The sequence below is a fragment of the Zootermopsis nevadensis genome, unplaced genomic scaffold (genome assembly GCF_977971745.1).
Source record: "Zootermopsis nevadensis isolate Lab colony 2312 unplaced genomic scaffold, Znev_1.0 Znev_ptg000030l, whole genome shotgun sequence".
In the NCBI taxonomy this organism is placed as follows: Eukaryota; Metazoa; Arthropoda; class Insecta; order Blattodea; family Termopsidae; genus Zootermopsis; species Zootermopsis nevadensis.
The window spans coordinates 8,816,135-8,843,669 of NW_028259162.1; the positions used below are offsets into that span (position 1 = coordinate 8,816,135).

The following is a 27,535-nucleotide window of genomic DNA, read 5'->3' on the forward strand; positions in this document are numbered from 1 at the left end:
CCTAATAAACTACCAGTGTCCACTTGGCATTATAAGGATAATTTTAAGCGTTTAAAATGTAATGAAATAATAAGTCCCATTATAAGAAATGAACAAAGGAATATTTTAGTCCGAAAACAAGTCGTTCTCAAACTGCTGTCAACAGGCCACTGGTGATTTGCAATTGGAATATATACCCGCCTCCACACTCCCCGCCTGCTATAAAAAAGCAGGTAAGCCAGCGACATTGTGACGCACTGGACACAAGACCCAAAGAGTTTACACTGAACACAGAAACATCGTATCCTACATGGCTCAAACCACAAGCGTCCAGGTTACGTAGAAAACAGTTCTTTATCTTTGGTTTTCTTGGTTGTCTGGCTGTGTAAAAGCTGTTGCCAACGTTTCGGAGAAACATATCGTCTCCATCTTCAGGATAGAAGGCATTTCAGTATCCTAGCACGGTCTCGCCGGCACGATCTGGTTCGTGCGTGACGCTGCCTGCATTCTGACCTGCAGCTAAACACGACACTGGTCCGACGCACACAACACGGCAGGAATTTTCGTTCAGCCACCCGTCAAGAACAGCCTCCTATCCGGTGGGTACCGGCTTCCTTTCCACGAATCAGGACTTGAACACGAGCGGTTACCTCAGTCTGGTGTCGAGGTTAAGAATACGTGGAGCTTTACAAACACTCACCAAATAACTGTGCTTAATTCGGTACAGGGACATGTCTTAATAATGCGGAGCTTGACCAATATTTCTCCTCTTTTTCACACCTTATTCTTTCTCTGCTACTCGCGTCTCAGTTTTTCTTATTCTTTGCATATACTTAATGGAAGGAACAGTTGAAGGGAAGAATTGTAGGGAGAGACAAAGATTGGAATATGTGACGCAGATTTTTGAGGATGTGGAAATGAAGAGATTGGCGCAAGATAGGCGAAAGACTGATGACAAACAAACAAACACACAAAAATCCTCCTCTTTCTACATTACCACATCCCCTCATTCCTCGTCCCTGATTGGTCCACTGCCTCAGCCTCCCCTCCCACTTCCAAGCATCACTACTTTAGCCCTGAAGATGGAGACAGTGTGTTTGTCATTAAGTGATAATGAAGATCTTTAAGAGAGACAAATTCCAAAGAAAGAATCCACAAGAATGCATCTACTTCAAAGCACTGAACACATTTCACTTTGTTCAATATAAGGAAGGCCTAAAAATGGCAAGTGGTTCATGACTGTGATTGTCGGAGTTTAATGACTAAAATTTCCAACTGACACCAAAGATCAAACCCCAGATCTTCAGCCTAACGCTCTCTCAGATGATGTATATCCATCCGCCATTACGGCAGAGGTCTATTTTAGTGTGCGAGATGCCAGCGCATGCGTGGTGTATGGTACGACAGAGGGAAGCACGAGATCTCGTGATGTAGCTTCACTTTCCCACGCGTACTCTCACTTGCTGCTCATCTCTGGGTTACTGCATGATCACTGTCCTTGATGCGTGCTACATGACCTATCATTTTAACTACTCAGACACAACTGCCCAATTAAACGTTTTCTAGAAACAGTACTCAAAATGTTCCAGACAGCTGACATTCGCAATGATCATGGGCTAATTTAATTTCATCGTACATCTAATATTAGCTTCGCAACTCATTCTTGGTCTTCCCGATGGTTAACTTGCAAGAATAGTTTCCATGTACAGTAAAACCTCTCTAAGTTGGACACTTGTGGTTCCACGAAAATGTGTCCAACTTACAGAGGTGTCCAAGATAGAGGGAAAGAGAAATATCGATTGTGGTCTAATGACAATATAGTCTATTTACTTACATAAACTAACTGCTGTAGGCTTACTTAAATTATGAATTAATGACAATAGTATTAATAATAATCTTTTGAAGCCCACTCCCATGCATTGCACATTACACCCCAGCCTCAATAACATTTTCTAAAGTTAATTCCACTAATTTTCGCTTCCCCATCGCAAAAACAAAAATTCCATTTGTGTTAACACAGTCTGAACTCAAATGCAAGCTCAGTACTGATGGAGTTAAAACTGTGTCTTCTGCGATACTGTAGTCCAGTTAAGGGTTCAGCAAAAGAATGGTTAAACACTTGCAATGCATTCCAATGATGGGTTCAACGTCCATAAGACAATCCTCTAGAGAGGAGGCATTCATCAATCAGAAATTCAAAATAACAAAATATGTAACTGAAAAACTTTCCCTGAAAAGCATCGAAGTTAAGTGCATGAACCTGTCCAACTTACAACAAAAGAGGTGTTCAAGTTCCAGGATAAAGGGGTGTCCAAGATATAGGGTATTGTGGACATGTAAAATTATAGGATATTCGCCGGTTCCAATTAAAAGTGTCCAATATAAAGGGGTGTCCAGGATATAGGGGTGTCCAACTAGAGGGGTTTTACTGTATATTCTGGAAGCATTTCTTGTGAATCCTTTTCCGCACTACACGGTGACCTCCTTGACTTGACTCGGTTAGCCGTAAAAAATGTCTCCCTCGTCCCTCACTTCATCTCACTTATGTTGCTTTCTTTAGCACTTCCTTTATATGCAGAAGAAATGTTTCGAAGACAAATTTACGAAGACAAAAGAAACAATTACCGGACCGGTTAAAAATAAGTTGACACAGTACAGTGCCGTCTATGACATGGATCGCACATTCTCTTCCTCGCTACTTTACTGACGTTTAATAAAAATCTCTGGAAGTTTTATATCGGTGAGCAAACAAGCGAAGAATGTGAAACGCTGGCATTCAGCGTGTTCGTACTGAACCTCTCCGGGATGCTAGTTCATCTCCACCCCACGCAAAGCACGACGGGAAGCCATTACGTTACGAACCCATGCGGACATCACGGCCATATTTTGTTGGTCTGATTACTAGAAACTGAGATCAGAACTGAACTCAGTGTCTTGCGCACGCAAGAGACAACCTGGAAAAAAAAAAACATGCTAATCTACACGAACAGTGGCGGAACGTGACTTTTTAAAATGGTTGGCCAAATCGCGTGGGGAGGGTAACAAAAGGGAAGAGTAAGCCAGATCGAGGTGGCTAACATAAGCTGAACTTGCTTAAAGATGCATTTTATCTGATCGATTGTGCTGTGGTCCGGTGTATGGAGTACCACTGAACCACGAAAGTGATACTTCTTATTTGTTTGTTTTATCAAACTGTTAGCAGGGCTGGCATGGCTAACATGAACAATCCGCCTGTGAGTAAGATATTTATAGCATGCGCATTGAAACTGCTGTTGCTAAACTAGTGCCCGAGGAAGAAGTTGTAAGAGTTGTCATGTTGTCTAAGAAATGGCTGCAGATTTTGTTCTTTGCGGACATTCTACACCAACGTAACAAAACTCGTTTTAATTAGTTCAACTGAAATATTATTGATTAAATACAGACGATGTTTGCTACATTCTTCACTGTGCGATAAAGGTTATGCTGTTTTATCTACCAGATTCTAAAACCGGCCTCTATGATCATTTTTTTGGAAGACAAAATATTTTGCTTTGTCCGTTTCGGAGTAACTTTTGCATAACCGCGAGACATAAAAATCTGTTGAGAAAATAATCTAACACTTCCGTCACAATTTTCGGAATAGTAAGTTGTCACGGGCTTTAAGTTCTGATTAATGTTTAACATTTGGAAGAAGTCCTTCAAGTGAAGTTTTATTTTCGTGTTCATAACTGGTCCGTCTGCATCTTTGATCCAAATGAATCCAGTCTACATCCTCTCATTGTATATCTTTAAAATCAATTATGCATACGTATGACGTCCCAAGTTGTCTTTTTCCTTCACGTTGTCCGGCTTATCCCTCCTAAGCGTGTTTCATGCTCTGCTAATGTTATCCTTCATGAACTGATCACCCTAATAAGTTAGTAAACAATAACTTCAGAACCTTCTAATCATATAGTTTTCTCTTTTACTTCCTAATTCTTAGATCTAAATACTCTCTTAAGCGCCCTTTTATGAACCACCCACAACTTTTCTTCTCTAAGGATAAAAGACCAAGTTTCATACCCATACAAAACATCAGGTAAAATTATAGTTTTGTATATGACTATTTTAATCGTTTTACTAAAAGACGTACAATTCCAGGTACCACTTCAATGCATCAACCAGACGACATCCACCCAGGAATCACCTGCCTTCGTCGAACAAAGTAGCTATGCGAATCATGCCTGACTAGCATTCGGGAGAGACAAGATTCGAATACGAGGTCGGACCGAATATCCTGAGCGGCATTTTCGTGGGGGTCTATCGGTAATTCCTTGCGAATGTTGGAATGTAGCCGTAAGACAGCAGATACCACATTGTCACTCCATCTCGCTGGATGCTGAACATTATTTGGCTAACTGACGTTGCTTGCTATAGAAAATGCATCGAGTCTTGAGCCTTGTTTACACGTACATGGTACTGTTTGACTGTAAACAGATCGTTAACTTTACCGTCACACTTGTTTGTTAACTTGTGCTATTCACAAACAAACCGAGTTGATACTGTGCTGAAAGCCAGACTCCAAGACAAACATTATACAAAGGCGACGTGCACAGCATAGCAGTAGGCCTTATATACGTATAGACATAGAACCGATATGAACAAACGGGAAAAAGTAGTGAAGTGAAGAGATTGTCAGACCGGACAGAGAGAACAAGAAAATGAGAAATATACATAATGAGTAACTTCGTAGCCTATGGTCATTATCTACTTACGTCAATAACACTATTTTATTATACAAATATATTCTCTAATAATTCATTAAATACCTTGCCATATTATTAAACCTATGCAGCCGGGAAAGCGACACCAACTTGAAGACGTAGAAGAGGGAAAGAGGGAAATTGAGAAACTGAAGGGAGAGAAAAAATTGAAGGGGATTTATAGATTCGACTACAGGAATGGGAAGTCGCAAGTTGTGTAGTAAAGAAATGTTCATACACACATTTGGCAGAAACTTCGCTGGATCATACTACGAGCCGCCTGTTCAGTGTCTCCCTGAGAAGCATTTTCATAAGTCTGCCTCGTCTTTGTTCTCGTCTGCCTTATCACTTCTTTTCAACTAGACGCTCTATGACGTAGAGTATATTACGCTTAGATTCCTTCATACGAACTAAATGTCCAGACGTGTCTGAAAGAATGAATCGTGTGCCTGCAATATTACGAGCGTCCTTTTGTTTTACTATTGCTACTTCATGTTCAAAACAAATATTTTTATGCTAAGTTCACTCCAGTATACCTTTCTCCCTTAGACACGGAGATCAAGTCTCCGACATGTACAAAATTACATTACACTTGGAATCTTTATGAACATCAAACTCCAGTTTTCTACACCAGGTGGACAGAAAGAACCTTAAGATGTCTCTTGTTCTTATATTCGTGAGTAATATCACTTGTAAGTGATTCTGTCTGTTTCTGACACTAGTCCTACACACAGGGATGCGTGTAATGATGATGGACCAACTTCAAAATTTATTTCAGAACAGTAAAAGTCAACGATGACACAGGTGGGTTGTGGAAAACGTTTATTTCAAGATACTGTTATGTAATTATTCCTGAAGAGGCGTTAATAGCTACATGAAGAAAGAGAGGCAGAAAGGGGGAGAAAGACAGAGGTTACAAAGAACAAGGAGAGGAGAGGTAGAGTCGAGCCGGTCCTTCCCTGGACCGTACGATCGTCCTGGTTTCCATATTTAATAATTATGCAGTGCAGTGCCTCATTTTGGTAATGTTTAAGTTGACTGTAATGGAGTGTGTGTGTGTGTGCGTGCGTGCGCGTGGCACGGCGGGAATTCTTGCAGTCGCCATGCTGTGCGCATTTCGCCCCGGTGGGTGTCCTGCAGGGCTTCCCAGTCTCTGGTCTTCTGCAGTGGAACTTCGGAGACGTACAGCTGTGGAATCATATCATGTACATACGCTGTATCGCTACAGAGACCTAGTCACCTCAGCAGATTGTTAATTTCCAGACATCAAGGATCTCTGCAAATAAATGTTTACAAGTCTCACTGCTAGCATCCTATCTATATCCACATTAAGAAACTGAGTAAAAACACAACAGCAGTGAAGTTAGATGGACTACAGCAATTTGTCAGTCTGAATGAACTACGAGATGAATTAGAGTAGGAAGACAAAAATTCCTTTAGCAAAACAGTCGAATATAATAAATAATGGACAGAACCGAGTCACACATCCAGGACAGTATTTTGAATGGTTTTGCGGTGTCAACTCTGCACGAGACTACATGTAGAATAGAGTCCACCGCTTTAAACACACATACAATAAATGATTTTGGATATATTTAATAAAATTTAGTTTTTGTTAATTTATTAAAACATAATCTCCCCCGCCCCTAATCCACCCCCACCCCCGCCAACAAAATAAAATCCTACATCCCCTACAGCCTTTAAATTCTGATGGATGAATGAACGTATTGTTACACAGTACCTGTCGTGATAATTGTTAATTCCAAACTAAAGTTGTCCTCTGAAAGCGGAGCTTCCCCTTTAAAGAGAGGTGCCAAATTGTCGGAGGGTCTGTGCTCTTGATAAAGGCATACCTGCGCGACTTCAAGCCATTCTAAAACTGTGAAGCTGTCTATTTAACGACGCTCTGTCAACTGTGAGGTGCGAATGAGAGAAACAGCCTACCATTTCATGCCGTACATCTTTGGCATCTAGATGCATGTTTATGTACTGTGGTCAGAATTCAGTGAATCTCAGTACGAGGTTTAGGATACTGTGGACCACGTCTAATTAAATTCAAACACGAATTCATGTTATGAATAAAGACACGATGAACCAGATGGGAACGACAAAGGCTCCAAGGTTATGTTTCGTGAGAGCTATTTGTTAAACGGACTAGAATAAGAACGAAGCACTCGTTCCATGGTACAGTACCGCAGCCCAAGGCGGGTTCGCAACAACAAAAAATGCTCTGACAGACATTCTTTGTTCTTAGCTGGCGAGCTAAGGCCCTCAGTGGTGAGCTCTGCGCTCCTCCTTGGTGGCTCCCAAAGCAACTTAATTTCTGTATTGATGTCATACATTCCTCCATGTAAGACTTGTAGGTGGTGGTTCAGGAAGAACATCTGAAGACTGTGTGACGTCGCAACTAGAAGACCACAATCGACATCTTTGCCGCTGCGAAAACACCAGATGTCGGAAGAAGAAATATGTCGTCGTCGTCGTCACATCATTCGAAAAGTTTGTTTCAGAAATCTTTCCCAGCCTGTGTCATCTATTGCTTGTTTATTTGTCCATTTCACTGAGTCGGTCTTCATTTCTCCCAGTCGCAGGAATGGAGGATAAAGACGATGGACGGAGACGTGGAACAGGAGGTATAATTTAACTTCACTTTATGTTTCCCACAATTGTAGACCGCACAGAGCACAAGATGTGTTTAGGACTTAAAACCGTAAACTCCCACAAGAGTACACATGGTTCAGATACACCTGCCCCAAAATGGTCCTGCAGGTTAGGATCCGCCCATTCTGAACCTCGAAAACATACAGGCGCACTCAATCACCTGCAAAGTTTCTGGACTTTCAACAGACAAGAGCGAACCGCACTCACAAGTTGTCAGCGGTTTTTCGACAAACAAACATCGGAACTAGCCTCCATCCGCCAAGAGATTTAACTCCGCTCTGGAAGAAGGGATTTTGAAAAAAGTGTTGTTTTTAGAGACTTTTCCAAAGCGTTTTATGAAATATAATTTGTACCCAATATAGGCCTTTGTGTACACATATTTCAGTACGAACTGAATTGGCAATTTTTATACCAAACTTACGCCCATTAATAAGATAAATAATCTACGCTGTGCATGTCGCACATATTTTTAGTAACGGAAGAGATTACATGTATAAATAGTTTGACCTACTGGAAAAGATTAAATCACTTAACTAACCTCATTGTGTCATCCTAGAGAAAGAAGCTAAACGTAACGGACAAATGAATAACCACCGGTAAAAATGGATTTAGCAACAACAAAAATTTCTGTACGTAATTACAGGCGCTTACGTGTTGTCTTGAAGAAAAGAAATACCTTCATTTTTGGCAAGTAAACATAAGGGCAATTTTTATTAACGAACAGCCTGAATTGTCACTGGGAGAAATGGACTGATTAATTACCTAGAAGCATAGACGGATGCCACTATAATCTCCAAACACATTATTATTTCAGTACAGAGCGACGCGAAAGTGAGTTTCATAAACCTAGATCTACACGAGCGACGTATATTACAATTTAATTAAATATAAGAAAATGTAACACAGTAAACTGCATAAACAAATTAATTACGAGGCTGTCACTGCGGTAAAGACACGCCAATAACCATAACTTACGTTCTTCATATAAAGCTTTAAGCCTGAAAATCGAATATAAAAGACGCAACTTTGTGTTTTACAAAGTATTATACTAATCGATAAAACAAAATTTATAACGGTTATGACCAAACAAATATTTATAACCTCTCCTTCGACCGTCTTCACCAAAATGTAAGAAATTCTTTGTCGGTAACAATCGGCATCTTAAGAAGCCAATGAGAATGCTATCGGTTGGCCAATTGTACTTATCAAGATATTTAAAAAATGACATAAATGAGAGCAATAAATCTGTCTTTGAGAAAGACCGATTCTATTTTTACATGCCCAAGTCACAAAACGGAATTCAGGGGAAAAAACTAAAGTGATTCGGAGATTTCTGTTCCTGATTAAACGTCCAAATTGGACAGTGTTTATGAAATCTGGGACCATGTCTCATTTTCTATTCTGTCCAGTCTGTAACTGTCATTTATCAAAAAGTGGATCGTGGCTTCAAGATGACAAGCTATGATGCACCGAGACTTACGCGCCCTACGTGTGCGGAGTTCAGAAATCTTCCCAACAAAAACCTGACACGGTTCCGTTCGGAATGCGCCCCTACGACAGATTTCGTTGTGGGCATACACAACTCTGGCTGTTGGGCCTCAATAACATTTCTATGAGTCCCTTGCACGAAGTGTGTCATGAGCGCATGATTTTTGTCGTTGCATATTCCTTACATTTTACATTAAATTTGGTTTTGTGGGGTCTCTATCCTGCAAAATTCATTTGTTAACCTTATCCTTAGAACATGACCCCTAGTATTTTACATACGCATACTGCAAGTAAGTTAACTATTTAATTAGTGTTGATTATCAGCAATTTGGTTACATGAAATTTGAATTAATTATTTTGAGAGCTAGTTAATTACTTCGATAAGTAGTAGGTGGTGAGCTTCAATTCGGTCTTGCGGCCTACTGGGCACTTTCTGGGAACAGTACAACAATGGAAAGTCCCGTAGATGGCTTCAGTGGTAAGACCCAAGGTGTAATAATAACTGTACAATACTTTGCGGTTCGACGTGACGAGAAATTGCTGGAAACAATAGCTCTGCGGTTACTCTTCTTATTTTATTCCAAGTCAGTGCTATTGTCGACATTTATGCACCCTGTCATTTCTATTGTCCATAAACTACAGACTCTGCATTGTCCTATCGTGGGATTTACAGCGTTTGGTGTCCCTTATTGCCTCTTGATACACTTTTCCTCTTTATAAAGTTCAGGCCATGTAATTATGACATTTATGCGTCCTATCCGGCAAAATAATAAATAGGCCTACTTCAAAACGTATGCCAAATTATTTTTTATTCTGAAATGATGGGTCAGCGTTTTCTTACAGGATGCTCTGTTTAAAATGCAACCCTAACTGCAACACATGGATCTCTTCATGCACAAACCGATGAAACAATATTGATTTCCTGAAATCGGCACGACCGTAATTTCAGCTGTTTTGTCGCTCGACGGACACTCGTCACAGACAAACATTCTCAGTGTCCCGAAATTTTGTTAGCAGTCAGTGTTTTCTTGTCCTATTCGGTACTTCCTTGTCAGGACACGCATTGTGAAAATGTTTCCTGAACAGCAGCAAACAATTACGATACAAAGTAATGTTCAAGACTGAAAACACGTTCTGTTTGTAAACATAGAATGTCTGCAACTGGCGTGAGCGGCGGCCTAGCAAACAACTGTGACCTTTGCTAGATTGTCTCACAGGGGAGGTTGGGAGATTCTATTTCACGTGATGGACCAGTTTCTTGTTGAAAAGTGGTCACAGATTTTGAGGCATAGAACCGAGATCACGAAAGTATTTCTTAGATGGAGTTGACATTTTATTGTTACGCTAACATCTGCGCTCATAGTGGCCGTTGTTGGAGTTACATAATTTCTCTCGCATGCTACATTTTTTATTTCCCCTTCCAATGGCCCAAGTTTAATTTGTGTATGCTGCTTACATTTGTTAAAATTTTAAACCGCTCAGATAAGTTGTGTTCGATGTTAATAACAACGTCAAATAAACTTAGAAATAAGAAGACTCTTATCATTGCTTTAAGCTGGAAAAGAAATAATGATTACTTACACCATGGGGTTATATGCCGGGCCCTTGTGGCACGTTTTATTTATAATTTTCTTAAGTGATTATTATTTTAAAATTCAACTGCTGTTTCTCAATAGAATCAATTCACTGTACTTATTAAAGGTTGATATTTATACGAAAATCTTGCCATAAATTCTGACAGTCTTTCTACCTAGTCAGTATGTCTGTCGCCAGAGAGCTTAAAGAAAGGTTTTACGAGCCAAGTTCAGTTTCCATCCCTGTCAGCGGCAGGATTTAAAGTCTATTTTATGTAGTCTTTTATCGCTCTCGGACATACGGAACCAGTTTTCTCGGAAAGTCCTAAATGTCAGAGGACCCCATACAGAATCTGCGCTCTTTTAATGACTCTTGAATTGCAAAGGTGGATTATTACATCATCTGAGTTTAATTACACTTGCCGTCGCCTAGATGCATCTGAACACTCAGAGAACTGTAGAATATATGGACTTCATCCTGGGAAATCAGATAAATAATGCTGTAAAGAAATAATAACATAGGCATTTTGTACGCGGTGCTTATTTCTGTTAAAAAATAAAATTAAAAATTAAAAACATGTATTTGGTTATTGAAAGACATCAGGCCAAACTGGACTAAGAAGAATGTGTAGCGTTTAGTGGCGTGTGGCAGAATGAAGGATGACAGTGAACGATGAAGAATATGTGACCTAGCACACTTGTTAAACCATCCGAATACTACAAAAATACTAATATTTCTTACTACCCTAATTTAATAACCTTACTTCTAAAATATACATTACACAAGTTACATTTAGGACTTACGAATTAAAACCATACACTGTTCTATACTAATATAGTCAACTGTGACTATTACATAAAAAGGAAAGTTCATACCCTATGATAACAAAAGCAGGAGACTTCAGTCCCCTCACATGCTAGATAACTATTGATCTTTTTTATGATAAACCTATAATAACAGTGTCACCACAACGTACACTTTTAAGACTTGTAGAAAACACAATATACAATTTAAAAATAAGATACATTACTGATATAAACTCCAGGGGTACTTAAAGTAAGGTTACAGCCGCTGATTATAGTCTACAAGGGCTAAAACATGCTTTGCAGAAAACAAAGTTAATGTTTAAATAGTCCTTACAAAGTAGCATCAAGGTGGGCCATCAAGTGTACTATTTTAAAATACAAAGGTATGAACCACAAACTGAGCGGTGGCCTACTTTAAAATAACACCCCCGTAAGGAATAAGGGAAAATATGGACATCTCAGTGAGAATTCGTCCCCAGCCATTTCGCAAATGCGGGCCAGATAAGTCACGTTGTTCCTTCCAATCCACTGGGATTACCGTTTCCACTACAATCGGCGTGGAAGCTCCGTCTGTAAGTTCCCAGAATAATGTAATTTTTATTCTGAACTCGTCATTTATACAGATTTAATAGCGTTTATTACCAAGTAATATTATTTTGTTTATTGAAATATAGTATCTTCCGCAAAATCAAAAAATGGGTCAAATGGAAGTCAGACCTCTCTTTATCTTACGACTGAGATCGTCGTTAAACAATACATAATTAAGCAAACATAATCTTTTTCTATGCTAAGCACAATCGCTTACAAACTGGTCTATCAATTATGGTTATAAATCAATTTATTTCTTGTTATGGACACGTGTTTATTTTGTTTGGGGCAGGGATTAGATTTTTAAAATTATTTAAAATAAATTCTTGTTTCTAAGGTTTATCCAAGCTACATTTGACTATAGTTAATAGCAAGGAATAACCCGACATGGCATAATATTCATACAGATTTTTATGAAAATCCAAGTCCGTAAGTAATAAAGTTATGGATGACAAACATGAGAACAGCACGAACGCCAATTTCGTTATAAAATTCGATAAACAGGTTTCAGACAAAAATGCTACAAATATGGCAACCACCTCAGGAATCCCATCGCTTCGTAGATTCTTACATCGCAGAGGGTAACAGGTGTTCCAGAAAATATGGCGGCATCCTTGACACTTAAAATGCTTGCGTTTAGTTAAGTAAGAAACGGGTCACAGATATTTTCACATTTCTTCCCCTGTTCACAGTAATAGTATCATTATATTAATCCAGAAATACAGATGTAATTTAAATGCTTTAAGCTCCGATAAGTCTTACAAAAACAAAAGGCTTTGAAGCAAAGTAGCTTAAGTCTTCAGAGATAATACTAACAACAACGGAGACGTCATAAAGATAATAATAAATTCATTCTAATTATTTTGTTTGAGTCTGTAAACAGAAAAGAGTCCACGACAGGCAAACAAATGTCAACATTAAATAGAACCAAGTTAATGCAGAACTAAATACGCATAATCAATTCAAAAACTTTCTCGTAACGACCTAGCTGAAGAATTGTCTTAATGCACTGCTCTCGCTGGAAACAAAATTCACTTATTAACCTTGTGGGTACATGAATACCAAAAGTGTCAATGATGGAATGGCAATCCATTTTGGCTCCGGAAACATTAACAAGAAATAAAGCACCAAAATTACGTTGTTTAATAAAGTGTTATAAAACCTAAATTGTTTAAATTAAGCATTAAACGCGTAAAAGCTCAAGCCGAAAAGAAACGACAGAAAATTGCAAGTTATATTTGTATATTTTCTATTTTATTAGTCACTCAATGAAAGATTATACCACAAGACGGTGGCATACTCTAGCTCTGACGTAATTAAGCCAATATACTACAATAAGGGTGACAGAATACAGAAATCTTCATACTCACCGCTGTGAAAGCCTCAAATCTTACAACAATAAGGATGTCCAAAGCAGCAGCAGCAAGAACAACAACAACAACTACTACTACGCCCAGTTTTCAGTGTTGTCCTAATGATCTTAGGCGGCGCTCAAGTTGGAGTCATAGGTTCGATTCCTGCCGATGTTTATCTCTGATGATGTATGTTGTCCGCCCACGGCTGAAGCCGTGGAATGAGCTAGTTACCCCTCCATGGAATCCTACTACGAGTCGGAAAAATTCTGTCTTAGAATTTACTGTAAGTTAAGCTTATTAACGTACCAATTTATTCTGTCATCTTATAGTTTTAAGTTATCTATTTAAGACTGCATTCAGCTTCTAAACACTATATTCTGATACGAAGAGAATGCTATTTTTACTGAAAAACGCGATGAGCCCTGCAGTAAAATTCCTCGGGCCTCAATAAACTGGTTCCCAGAGCAGTTTCATGAGCGGTATTTGTCATTGTCATTTATACATAGTGCTCCATTTAAAATGCAGCCCTATCAGCAACAGTATTTATAAGCTTTGATGAGATTAATATACCTAACAACACACACAAGTTATTTTTCAGATTTTATTTGTCAGGAATGTACTTTCAGAACAACTTTAAAGCAGATGCTGAAAATGTTCACTATCTTCTCATAGACGAACATTAACCCTTTTTTAGTGTTTCCTGAGGCTTCGTGAAGCGTTTCCGAGCCAATTATAGAAAAATCTGAACAATATTGTGTTTCATAAACAGGAGCAAACAATTTGGATGCGAAGTAATTAATGTTTGAGAGTGAATACACGTTCTGCGCATAAACACTACATATTTGCGCCTGCACAGCTTTTGCGCAACTGGCGTGAGCAGAGGCCTAGCAAGACGGTGACGTCGAGTGTCACGAGGGAAGTTGGAAGAGTATTGGACGGGGCGGATCTGGTCCTGATTTTATTTTTGGACTGTAGTACATGATTGCTGTAGGATTACGTTTGAAGTGGCACATTCTGTATACAGTCACGCCACCCCCGATCCCTCCATCGGCATTTTGAAACGGTAGGCAACGTCCGATTACAGACGTCTGTGCTGGAATTCTACTCTGTGCGTTCCAATCCTTGTCAGAACACTGTTCTATCAGGTGAAACGGATTTTAGGAGTTTGCGTCCAAATGGAATGTTCCTATCGACAGAGAAAAATAAATTGAAGGGGTATTCCAGAGACATTCCATGAACTTAAATACTTTCATTGCTGTTTTACGTTCGTCGTTTGGTATTTGTTTATTTTTTATTTATTGCAGATACAAATACATTTTTGCGAAGGTAATACAGCCTACACGACAGACTACACTGCATATAAGCCTAGTTCTATTAGTTTCTTAAATGAAAACCATATTTCTCGAGTGAATTAAATGCGATCAATTATTATACTCGAAAATACTTGAGCTATGAAATGATTCTGGAAAACTTGTAAAGATTGAATTCAGCTTCACGTAACACTAAATTTTCTTTTGAACGATACTGTGCAATATAAATTTGTAGCAGAAATTGTGTGTTGCCGCACACAAAAGAAACCAATTAATCTTTAATTTCACTTTCAGACTAGGAGTTCTAGGAAAAATTATCACACAGACAGGCAGTAAGTCTCATGACATAACAAGCAAATTGGGCGAAATCCGTAGCAAACATTGAAGGTGATAAAAAAATTCCCGTAGAATTTAAAAGAGTCATTTACAATGATATAAGTATATAATGTAAAGAGGGACAAAAAGTTAAAGTAATGTTATCAAATGTTACGCACTTTGATCTGCTCACAGTTTATTCATGCATGCAACTTACGTTCCATATTCCACTGATTGTTGAACCTACACTAAGCCACAAATTATTCGGTTGTACATTAACTCTGCCCTTGATTTGTTCTCCATTTAAGTGGGTGCCGAGTAATTCATGGTCACGTCCCACCGAAATAGCTATCTCACCTATTAGCACCCTGGCATCTTTACTTAATAATACCCTCACAAGGACGAGCGGGCGAAGCCTGGGAACCTTTTAACAAAGTTATGCTCTTACCCCCCCTCACTTCTTCCCATGTTTTTGTACATAGGCTGCTGTTTTACTATTACTTTTTACGATGTTTCCTCGTGCTTCATTACTTCTAACGAATATTTTACCCGACTGAATATTGTGCTCCTGGGATAGGTTGGGCCTACGCAGGTAGCAGGTCAGTGGGTGGAAATAAATTATGAAACTACTGTTTTTTCAGTTAAATGTAATTTTGTTAGCGGTGATAAATGGACAAGTTAATATGTGGGTTTTTAAACTACAGAGCATTTCACAATGGACCATTCAATGAGGACTTTCAGACAAGAATAAACTGAAGAAACGCCTTTTAATATTCTGTTCCAAAATATAATAACCACTTTTACCTTACAAAGCATTAAAGGCAAATAAGTGCAGTGTGTAAGAAATTTGTTCTATTGTGTATGTGAGGGTCTTTTACTCTGAGAGGGACAACTTAAAATGCAAGTTGTCACCTCATACACTTTCCAAACCCTGAAACATTAAGGTGTGTGGAAAGAAGTTCGCTCCCCCCCTCCCACCCAGTCCTGTACACATGTGTGAAACATAAGAAAACAAAGACTGGAGAAAATAATACAACGTAACATCATCCCTAGATATTCTTCGGAAAATTAGACGAAAAAGATTCTGGATGAAGGCCAAAATAAACAATAACAGAATTTTCCCTAGGCACCTTTTTGGAAAACTGTCACTTCAAATAAGATGCGAGGTTGGACTGATTCGAGACAGGGTTTAAACCAAAAGTCGTGATCGAGTGGTTATCACTCCTGCTTCATGTTCCTGAGGTCGGGAGGCTGTTGATTAGATCAGTTAAAAAACGTACGTCTACGTTTACCTGCAGAACTCAAAGAACAATAACACTCACGATATCGCAATGAACGAATATTTTAAATGCTCCAGCTTTAGAGTATATTTCCCTCCTGTTACTAAACTTGAGGAGTACAAATTTTGGGGATAATTGATGGCAGTCGCTGCGCATTCTGTAAGGAGCAATGCTGTTTTCATCCGAAAGCCGCTAATCTCGTGGAAAATAATCTGAATGCTTGAGGCCCACACGATCACCTTTGCACGACAGACAAGGTACTGACTGTAGCGTAATGATTAACGCCACAACTATGAGAAATCTTCATCGTCTCCGGTAGCCTAGCCTACGGGGGCAGCTATTTGTGGTTGGTCGTGCACTGGATTACATGCGAGCTGAATCACTTTGGGCTGTTCTCACATTGTATTCACATGAATGACCCCACGTCCTCGATGGCAGAGCATCTGATTCGCGTATGAACCTGCCGAAGTCGGGTTACAGATGCTCCATGGTACGAGTGATCGCACTGATCTACCTTAAATACTATATGGAGTAATGTGTGCTTTTTCTTTAAAGATCCTGGGAAAAACCGGTACTAGTGTTGAATTAACCGAATGATTTTCAAGTATGCCTTGATGTTAGAGTAAGAGATCAAATTGCACATCTGTGAAAAGCCAGTGCTAAAATGTCGTCTTCGCGTACTGAAGTGTCAATAGAAATGATTAATTTCCTAGTGCACTTTTCAAACATGGAAGAGATACTAACTAACTAACTAACTAGATGGCTTACCGAACCCGAAGGATCATCACCGAATTAACCAAAGCCCTCCACCGGACCCTGTCCTGGGCCAACAAAATCCAGTTTCCTTCAACTCCTATCTCCCATAGATCCCGCCTGAGATTATCCTCCCATCTACGTCTAGGTCTCCCCAGCGGTCTTTTCCCCTCAGGCTATGGAAGAGCTACACTACTTTAAATTCCCGAGAGACACTCGGCACCCTCTCATTCCCTCCCACCTGCCCCGGATCCTTTACGATTGCTGAATTCTAATGTCTTATGAAATGCATGACTAAGTTTTGAGCTCTGCTGCATTCACTGGTGCTTGTACGGAAATTCTGATGATTCATAATACAATCATCATTTCGTGACAAGAATCACGGGACCAAGGACTAGCAAATTTTCATTTGAAAAACCTGGCAGACAACATAAGCGTAGTTCCATTTGAAATAAAAGTCATTAACTAATTCTTAACAAGATGAGGGTGAAGACGACATATTCAAATGGGTCGCCTTAAACACAGGAGTCAAACACTGTTGTGTTTCGATCAAACAACAGAATATATTTCCGGAATACCACCAGATTCCAGGCTTAAGATAAATTTATATTGACAGAGTGGATGGACATACTAAACTAATAAGTTAATACTATAAAGTAATAATTAAAGATATTGAAGGAGTCACGTGATAGGAAGAAAATAACTGACATTTCAACCCTCGGTTCTTCTAGCAGTACGTCCGTCACGATGTTGTGAAATCAGCACCTTCGCGGAGAAGCGACTGTGAAATGAGAAGCAAATTCGTTCCACCTGCTACCTGACTTACTGCTCTCCGTGAAACAGTGGTCTAATTCCACCATCATCCCTATGTAACAGAAGGTAGACATTAAAATGCGGCTTTAAGAATTTCACAAGGAAATTGATGTCATTTTCGAAGTGCGGCATTCTTAATGGAGTTTTTGTGCGCCGGGAGCCCTTGATATGTAGTTCCACAACCCAATGATAAATGCTCAACTTACCGAACCCCATTATCAGGCAATGGGGCTGTCTGTGGGCGCACGATTTTGCACGTGAAGCGGGCATTATACTAAACTGCTCCCTGCCTTCATAACAAGAAACGAAACTATTTTCCTGAGTAACGTCACTACCGGTCAGAAATCATGAGCGATTCCCAGAACAGTTTAAACCAATTGAAACAATCAGAATAACATCCGCGTTGAAAGCATTTGGCTGTCTAATGTTCTGCGATTAAGATGGAAGATTCAAATAAGTTGATGATTCTCAGCTTGCGGTTCTCGGACCACAAAATGCAAGGTATTTTATATTATCAATAAAAACTTTGTAGAAAATGAAAAATCTTATCAGATCAAACCTACATTTTTTCTTGTTCACTTATCATAGACTATGCCACTCTCAATTCAGAATTGATTACGATGAAACAAACGTTTCTTTATGCATTTGGCAGGAATCCTTGAATTAATGTGAACTCTTTGCACGAGTCTGTTTACAAATAATAACACAGCACAGAAAGGCATGGGACACACTAGGCAGTTTAATTCTGAAGAGAAGTTCGTGGTTTCTCTACGTCTCCGTTGGCTAAAAACCCGTCCTAAAAATCATATCCTGAGGAAGAGGTGAGGAATTTGAGCAAACTGCCTCGTGTGAAACTAGACGATTTTTTGATATGCTATGATCTAAACACCGGATCAAATTTGAATTGCTACGTAGGAATGGATCAATGGCGAAGAATGTAAGCCTTCTGTCCTTGGAACACGCAACCTCTCTAATGGACAAAGATGGTCTTAATAGTATAATTATTGATATTAAATTATCAGACCTTTATAGTACGCTATTTTTTAAATTTAATAAACAATAAACTGAAAACAAAATTGTCTTCTTAATAACGCTGCAATCTTGCAAAAGCCTTGCGCTTAACAAAAAAGTTTCATCACTGAAGAATTTCACAAAACGAATGTTAACTCAAAGATATACGAACATTAAAATGTAAGTGCGTGGATTTAAAAGAAAGCATCAGTGTAAGAGAAAAATCACGCTCTCCAAAAAAGGATCAGTAACCACACACAATTTCCACTAGCACTTCTACATAAATGAAATCGTCAAAACAAAATCAAGCATCATTTTCTTCCCAGAAACATTAGGTAGTCAAGAACTTAAATGTTATTTCCATAATCTCAGGTTTTTAATTGAAACGACGCACTCACTATTTTTCACCCAAAGTTGAAATAAAATTTACATTTTCTATGCCATCCGCAAATCTCTCGCAATTCAAGCGAACATCGTCAGAGTCGACACGGAAACGCAGAACTCTGTGTCTTGTAGCAGGTTCTCAAAATAACAATATGGAGGCCAACTTCGGAATATGCAGCAAGTTCATGAATATTTCATACACATCTGTCGACTTTATTTGACCTGGAATTGCCTGTTTTATATGTTAAATGTAACTGGAATTCAATCATTATTCTATACTAGCATCCTCCTCTCTGTATAACTGTGTCATCACAAAAACTTATTTCTTATTGTGTCAGACAACCATCTCCTCAAATGTTAACAGAAAGGGATATCAAACAGTAATTCGCAAGCAAAATAAAATCAGGCCCAATGGAGGAGGGGCGAACGTTTTCCATACTTTCAATTACTTTTAACGATATACAAATAGATCACCAACGAATCAACAATTCCAAACCTGCTTTGTCTTTCTGCTAACAAGGAAACAGGCAAATATAAGCAGTCGTTTGAAATTACGAGTTCATGAAGTTAAAGAAAATTTCTTATGGGATTATTAGCAACATCGCCCTGATGACGAAGCCAGTATGACTTCTGAAACGTCGGTAAACATCTACCAGACTACACAGCGCAACAACCCAGAAGACAGAAATCTTCATACTCATCGCCCTGATGATGGAGGCAGTATGACCTCTTGAAACGTTGGTAAACATCGACCAGACTACACAGCGCAACAACCCAGAAGACAGAAATCTTCATACTCATCGCCCTGATGATGGAGGCAGTATGACCTCTTGAAACGTTGGTAAACATCGACCAGACTACACAGCGCAACAAACCAGAAGACAGAAATCTTCATACTCAACTCTGTGAAAATCCCAAATCATACATAAGTTATAATAGCTTCGAATGATCAGAATGGAAAGAAAATGAAGTTGTTCTCAGATGTCACGCTGTAAATTAAATAAAATGAACAAAATAAGGGACGTAATAAGGAAATACAGAAAGAAAGAGAAATTATCAAAACCGCAACGGCGTTGTGTCACTGAATTTGCTAAACACTTGAGTCGTTGTTTCTCTGAAAGTGACATAAGAACGAGCCGAAGACTAATGGAGCAGAAAACAATGGGCATGAAATAAGAAAAGAGAATTCCATCCATCACATAGATTTGATATACGGAGTGATATAATTTGCCTGGCATTGTTCTGCTTTCCTCGAAGATAATGGTGGGTCTGCCTTGCTTCAAGGTATAAACACTTCAGTTTCATTATTTCCTAAATTCGGGCGAATGAAGGTGGGCAGTCATGTACAATAGATTAGTTCGCAGTATAATTAACGACGCTCTATCAAATGTAGAGGTTATACAAAGCTGAGTGAGTGCTATACCATGACGCTTGACATTTAAGGGAGTTTACTGACCAGAACCACAAACAAGAAACTAAGTAACAAACATATGATTCAAAAGATAAGGTTTGTGATTTTCGTGGAGATGAGGAAGATGATGTCTACCATCTTGGATGCTGCACCGCGTGGTCCGGAAGATAATAACGGACGTTTCAGAGGATCTTAGTTAATCAGGGTGAAAAATGTTGGGACGATATTTTCCAGATTACACGGTGTAACATCACAGAAGGAATCCATCTTAATTGTATTACAAATTTCAATCACTCTATTAAATATCTTGCTTTATCAATGTTAGTTTTACAGCAGTATGCACAATATTTTAATGTCTACATTTTTTATAAGGGAACCGTCAGGTGTACACAATCCTTTAAAGTGAAATATTGGGAGACAGCTGGGGAACTTTTCGCTCTAGAGTTCCAGTCAAGAAACAGCAAGCGTGAATGTTCGTGAAGACGTCACTTCAAGTAAGACGAAACAGATTCGTTTTAAGCCTTCGGCAGTGATTCGAGAAGGGTGGATCAGTGACTGGAGAGTGTGAAATACAGCTGCACTTGGCCTTTCAAGGGCAGAACAGATTAACACAAATTATGACTTCGAGGAGAATTTTCCTTTGAAGCAAAGAAGCATTCCGTTCGCTGGTTAGCACTCCATCTTCGTAATCGGGAAGTTACGGGTTCATATCCCAGTACGAAAACCGGATATCCTGACAGATTTTTCGTGTGTTTCTCAGTTCCTCTACGCAATTTCTCAGATAGGAGGACCATATCTTTTTTCCAAGGTCGTGTCCTTGTATACTTTTTCCAGTTCATTAATAATTTATCATCCTATAATGCGAAGCTTTTCAGTCTGAGCTACTGACAGCGATGTGAATAAAAATGTTTATGTGTTCTAAGCAGTACTATAGGAGGCTGAAGGTAAGCTACAAACATTCAACAATAAGATCATTGAATCAAATTATTGGTGAGCTTCACGCTCCGTCCGCCTAGGAAATGCACCGCCTATAGTCACTGAACAGCCCGCAGTCACACCCTATACTGCGCCATCTTGGCTGATGATGATGACAATATTAAAGTTATGACCTTTGTTTCCTCCTTCACGATGAGTAAGCATTTTCGTGAGCCATCACTTTGCCGACCCCTGATATGGAGCAACCCGCTCATTACGTCTGCATCTTGAGGTCAAGCTGAAGTCACGAGTTGCAGGTAGCTTCGTCATCATCTGCTCTCAGTGACGAACAATACAAAATTCTCTTCTTTCATAGCTGGAGCTATGTTCCAGACCGTTGCAAGGCTTTCTTCAAAACTGAGCCATGTCTCATTCTTCAGTTTGATGCGTCAAGAAATGAAGTTTCTAGCTGCCGTCCTGCTCGTTTCCAGTTACTCAAAACATTGTTGATAATAATAAAACAACTGACATGTAAAAGATACAGCACCCAGACAGCTCGCTGCTTGAAAATGAAAACTAAGTATATTGTTGTAACAGGCAAAAATATATCAAGTAACAGAACTCACATATTTGTCAACAGAGGCACTAAAGAATCACAATGGACTAATGGGTCTATGATAAAAGTTATAAATGCAGTAATGGATGGAACAATACACATAAGGGGAGAGTCCCAATTATATTGTGTGCCTGCCATTCACTAAACTGTATAAAAAAGTAACATACTAAGTTTGCTTCTGCTGCATTAAGTGCTCACTTGCGAGATGCACCTGGGAGCCAAAAAAGTAATATAAAAAAAGATCTAGATTGTACCACCTTATCCCATGCATAAGCAAATGCAGAAACAGCAACATCAGAAGAACATTTGTTCAAATACAATATTGAAATAATATGCAGCCTGGAGCAACCTAAAAAAAATTAAAGCTACCATAATAAAAATTACAATACCCAGCACATTAATTAAAAATATGTCGAATTTTGAAACAACAGTTTAGTCAATCAATGATTCAAATTTCCTGTCATTAACATAACCATTCGTTTCATTATTATTCATCCAGACTAGTATCGCATCTTATCTCAGGAATTAGTCGGATGCTGAATAAAGTACATCCCGGCGGAGGTCTTCTACAGTTATCATTAGCAAGAAATAATATAGCAAAATATTCCGTGAACGTGTGTAAATTCTTACCAAAAGCTACTTTCGCCGTTAAACAATCTCTGAAGTTGATATAGGTTAGGTATATGTTTAAGTCGCACTTGATCAAAAAAGCATTCAGTTCAACAGTCACCAGTCGTTGAACAACCCACACCAGTCTCGGACCAACAAAACACACGTGCTTGCCATAGCTCGGAGGGACACCCACAACAAATTACATGAGCAGTTCCAGAACTCATTTTCACCAGGCAAACCTACACCTATGGGAAAATTGAACTAGTCCACGCCTAACAATGGACGGGGGAATTAGTTTTCTCCCGTTGCTGGAGGGCCAACGGGATGGACCTCACATGGAACTGTCGGCAGAAGGTTTCCCACATTTGGCAAGTGCCGTAACACACAGACAAAGTACCAAACCTTCGCCCAACCTTTAACCCCTCGAAGCCAAACCTAGTCTAAACACGATTAAAAAATTTAGTCTTTGTTAAATCAGACCAAGGATGCTTCGGTTCTATCAAAGATTTGTACGTAGTCTGCGAAAGGGTTACCACCACACCAAGGTTTTATGATTTAACTTACCTTTACTCTGATATCAAGCAAATGCCCGGACAGAGATAGAGTCCTTAACTTAGGACCCAGGGTAAGATACGTGAGTCTTGGCCTGTTCATGGAAGTACAGTTTACATAAACCAGTCCTACAAAAAGGATTACGGAATCTGAATTCGCCACTCAGTCCTGGATATGGATCTCGTCGGCCTCCTGGGTGTCCTAAGCGAGAGCTGGAGAGGTGATTATGAATTACGAAGACAGCTGTTTTGAGCAGTTACGAGACATTATCCCCTCTGTGAACGAGAATTTTTCTGTCAAGATAATCTTGAACCCCATGACAATCCTAATGGACGAAACTTCACCAATGGCACTCCCATCTGGCGGGTGTGCCTAGAATTATAAGCATTGAAAATACGAACACAAAAGGACGTGTGTACCTGAATAAAGGGATTATCGCCAGTACTGTCGTAACCTCAGAGATGCGCGCCCAGCAGTAAGCGTACAAACAAGTTGCTCGCTCCTTATCTAAAATTTGAATTACTGGCTTCTTTCTTTCTTTCTTGGTGTAAATGCCACTTTACTGGTTACATTGGTTACAAACCCTCTAATGCAGTGTAAGAATAAAAAATGAATTTCGAAGTATGTAGAACAAGCGGTAGTGACTTTTTAACATTCTCCCCAACCATATGCTTGGAGGAATTGAGGAATACTGCAAAAACGTAGGAACCATATTCGAAGTCGCCATCGAGCGAATATGAAAAAAACAAGCATTTTTTTTATTAGGTAAGAGCGATAAGAATCCCCTTCATTTTAGCTTCAGGAGGGGGGAGGGGGGAGGAAGACGACAGTACACATAGGCCTACCGCGCATGCTCACACATTGTTTTGTATACTTAAACACTTGAGCAGCATTTAATTAGTAAAATCTGCGATTTTTATGAGTCATTTGCTTGGAGTGTACAAAATTGACGCACAAGGCGGCAGCAATTTCATTTGTCCGTTCGTTTCGTCCCCTAAAGTACTACCAGTACTACTAGATTAGGCCTACTAGACCTACTATATAGAGGCAGGAAGGACCTCTGAAACGTTGGTCAACTTCTATCAGACTACACGGCGCTAAAACCCAGACGACAACCATCCTCACTTTCAAGGTGTGTTTTAATTAAAGGATAAAATTACCCTGTGAACCACAGCCGAGCTAAAACTCTTATGTGCAAGTAACTACTCTCACCTCACAACCTAGTCCTGTATACCCCTGATCCAAAGAAAACCATAAACGACCTTAAATTTGAGATTAGGCCAGCAGAGACACAGGATAGCATATGGTGACAACCTGTGGCTGGAACCAAAGATTAATGGAGCCAAGTTTTAGTATGGGATTAGAGTGTGGAGAAGAATATAACATAATAACCATAGCAACCAATAAAGCAAAAATAAAAGTACGCGGAGTTCAGCTTTATTCTATCTTTATAAGAAACCGATGAGGACAACAAGGAATTAACTCAACAGTCTCACTGTTCTTCAAACAGAGAGCTAAAGCTGTCCCTCCCAACGCACTCTTCGGAAATAGGTATCACCTTCAGAGTCATTCCGCTTTAGAGGTTAGATGGACTTCTGTCACTCTCAGTGAAAACTAAGGGCCCTTTCGGAAATTCGAAGCGAAATCGTATATATATATATATATATATATATATATATATATATATATATATATACATACACACACACACACACACACCACACACGCGTAGTTAAAATATCTGTACTGTGTGACATTTTCATGTAGCACGTAGGTCTAATCTGCTAGCAGCACTGTATATAAATCACTAGGTTTAAATCTTCGGAGCACAGAACGATGTCACGAGGGCTTTCAGCATTCTTCGTTTTCGTTGCCATTACACGTTACGAGGACTATTATACTGGACAGAATTGTCACTAGACATTAGCTTGATCATATAAAATGCCCGTCATGTGTACTGGATTTTCAACAGCTTGCCTCCAGAACTGAAAACACGAGTAATAAGTACAGAATGCTCCATTTAAAACGCAACTCTGACTGTAGCAACATTTGGAAGCTTTAAGTGACATCAACGTAACATGACAAACAATATTTTTTATGAGATGGTAAAGTTGCGTCATATTGTGATATAATAAATATATATTGTTTAAATCTTGTCCGTCTAATCACAATAAATTCTTATTAAATTTTAAGAAATTGTATTTAAGTTATTATTGATTTGAATTTTTATATAATTATATACACCTGAAGATAGTTCTTTTAGGAACTCTAGCGTGAGCGACCAACAACTTAGGGTCAATCCATGCATGTCTGGCATTCTTTATAACAATTAGACTGAATGTCCCATTGTTGTAACTCAGTGTTCTCACTTTTGCGTAACAACTGACACTCGGCCAACATTAGTGAATCGACCTAAGATCATTGTTAGAAGACAGCTCTGCAACAAAAGCCTGAGATCACATTAGTGCAAGAATGACTTGCGTGCCGTGAAATGAAGAATATCTTCGGGATGTCAGTGTCCTTCGGAGAACATCTTTCCAGCCTTGTTATTTATCAGGTAAAACTTGCAGAAGAGCTTCACAGCCGAAGACAAGCATCCACCTTCTTTAGTGTGTTTCGTGCAATTTTCTAAAGTGTTTCTGGATCAACTGGCAACAGCCCGTTGAATATTGTGTTCCAGGAACAGCAGCAAAAGACACCAGGTTTTCATGGCAAGTATGAGTGAGGACGGCTGTCTTCTGGGTTCCTGCGCCACGTAGCCTGATAGAAAGTATCGACGTTTCAGATGTACTTGGAAGGATGTGCCAGGATACAGCCATCTCCATAACGATACGCATTCGAATTAAATAAAATTGTGTACGTCTATGCATCGTTAATTTAACATAAGTGGCATCGGCTTTGTTTTCCCCATCTCTAAAGTAGGCTGCAAAAACTCCTTCCTACACGTCTCACAAATCGAAATTAATAACAGTCTTTTCTTTAAAATTCTACGCTTAACAAATGCGTAGCTGAAGTCAGCATCCAAACACAAAAGGAAAGGAGCCAATTCGTATGACTGACGCTGAGTGGAGTGTTGCCGAACAAATTAGCAGGACAGTTAAACCCAACAGGAGCCTTGCCGTAGAAATCCGTGTTGTCGAAACTCGCTTACGAGTGACCTGGAACAAGACACAAGCCGTTTCTGTGCAAAACGGGTTTTTGACTCAAAGGCCCTACAGTCTTACGATCTAACCGATTTCCGTTTATAGACGCGGGGAAGACAGGACATTAACACATAGTGAAGGGATACACGATTAATTCAGCTACCACCACATCACATCGAACACTTTTCTCACAACTCGTAAAACGCGTGGTATTTAAATTACACTCTTTCGTGCAAGATGTAAGAAAAAAAACGGATTTAACTCACTTTTCCACTGAAATTAAAAGTTTCTGCTGTGGACCAGGAAGGTCTTACCTGCGTCCACACTGTCGTAAGATTTCTGCGAAAAAGATGAGAATCCCGCCCGAAATGCAATCAACATCGTGCGGGCAACGCCCGGCCGCAAACAATAGGAGACCAAGTCTTCTTACCGCCAGAGGGAAAGCAGCAAAGGCGTCATATGACAGGTGAATGACGCAATTTGCATTTTTGTTTAGAACTTTGAATGAGCAACGTAAGAGTAAAAGCAATTCGCAAAGACAATGCAAGTAAATAGAACGGAAATACTGCTTGCACATCCTTCTTCTTAGTTCGGTCATTCTGAAGTTCTAAACACGCTCCGAATTCAGGGAAACAAAACTTTATGTTATTTGACAGGTATGTTATTGTAGAGGCTACAAAAGAATTTTCCATGATACTCTGTTTCGAAACAGTTACGTTCCTTCGTCGTAGGTAAACAGGATCAAGTTATAGACAAAATAGGAGTTCTACAGTTATACAGATTAATTTTCAAGTGTCTTGGAAAATCGCGATAAAATCACAATATAGAAATAGCTAATAAACCATTAGAAAATATGACAGAGTCCAGATGTTTTGGAATGACAGTAACAAAACAAAATTATAGTCACGAAGAAATTAAGAGCAGATGACAATTAGCTAATGCTTACAAGCATTCATTTAAAATTTTATAATTAAAGGATTCAAACCATAACCTTGCCTGTTGTTTTGTATGGGTGTGAATCTTTGTATTGTTTAAAACATTTGCAAATATAAAGTTGGGAATGCAATGGATTGGATTGCGTAAAGCATTTTACTATGAAGAATCTCTTCACTTGTACTGATAAGCAAACTTCACGAAAAAGTTTTCTTTAAATTATTCAGATATTAATATAGCATTAATTTGTCAATCAACTTTTTCAATGCCTCATTAAGCATGTTTGGTCTAATCACTGCACCAATAAGAGATAA

The 27,535-nt window shown here is 39.2% G+C and overlaps 1 protein-coding gene across 2 annotated transcripts in view; it reads right to left on the bottom strand.

Annotated features, from left to right (window-relative positions):
• LOC110838048 (calcium-activated chloride channel regulator 1) overlaps positions 1-27,535 on the bottom strand; it is a 182,311-nt gene that overhangs the window by 124,277 nt on the left and 30,499 nt on the right. The gene's annotated exons all lie outside the window — the stretch shown is intronic.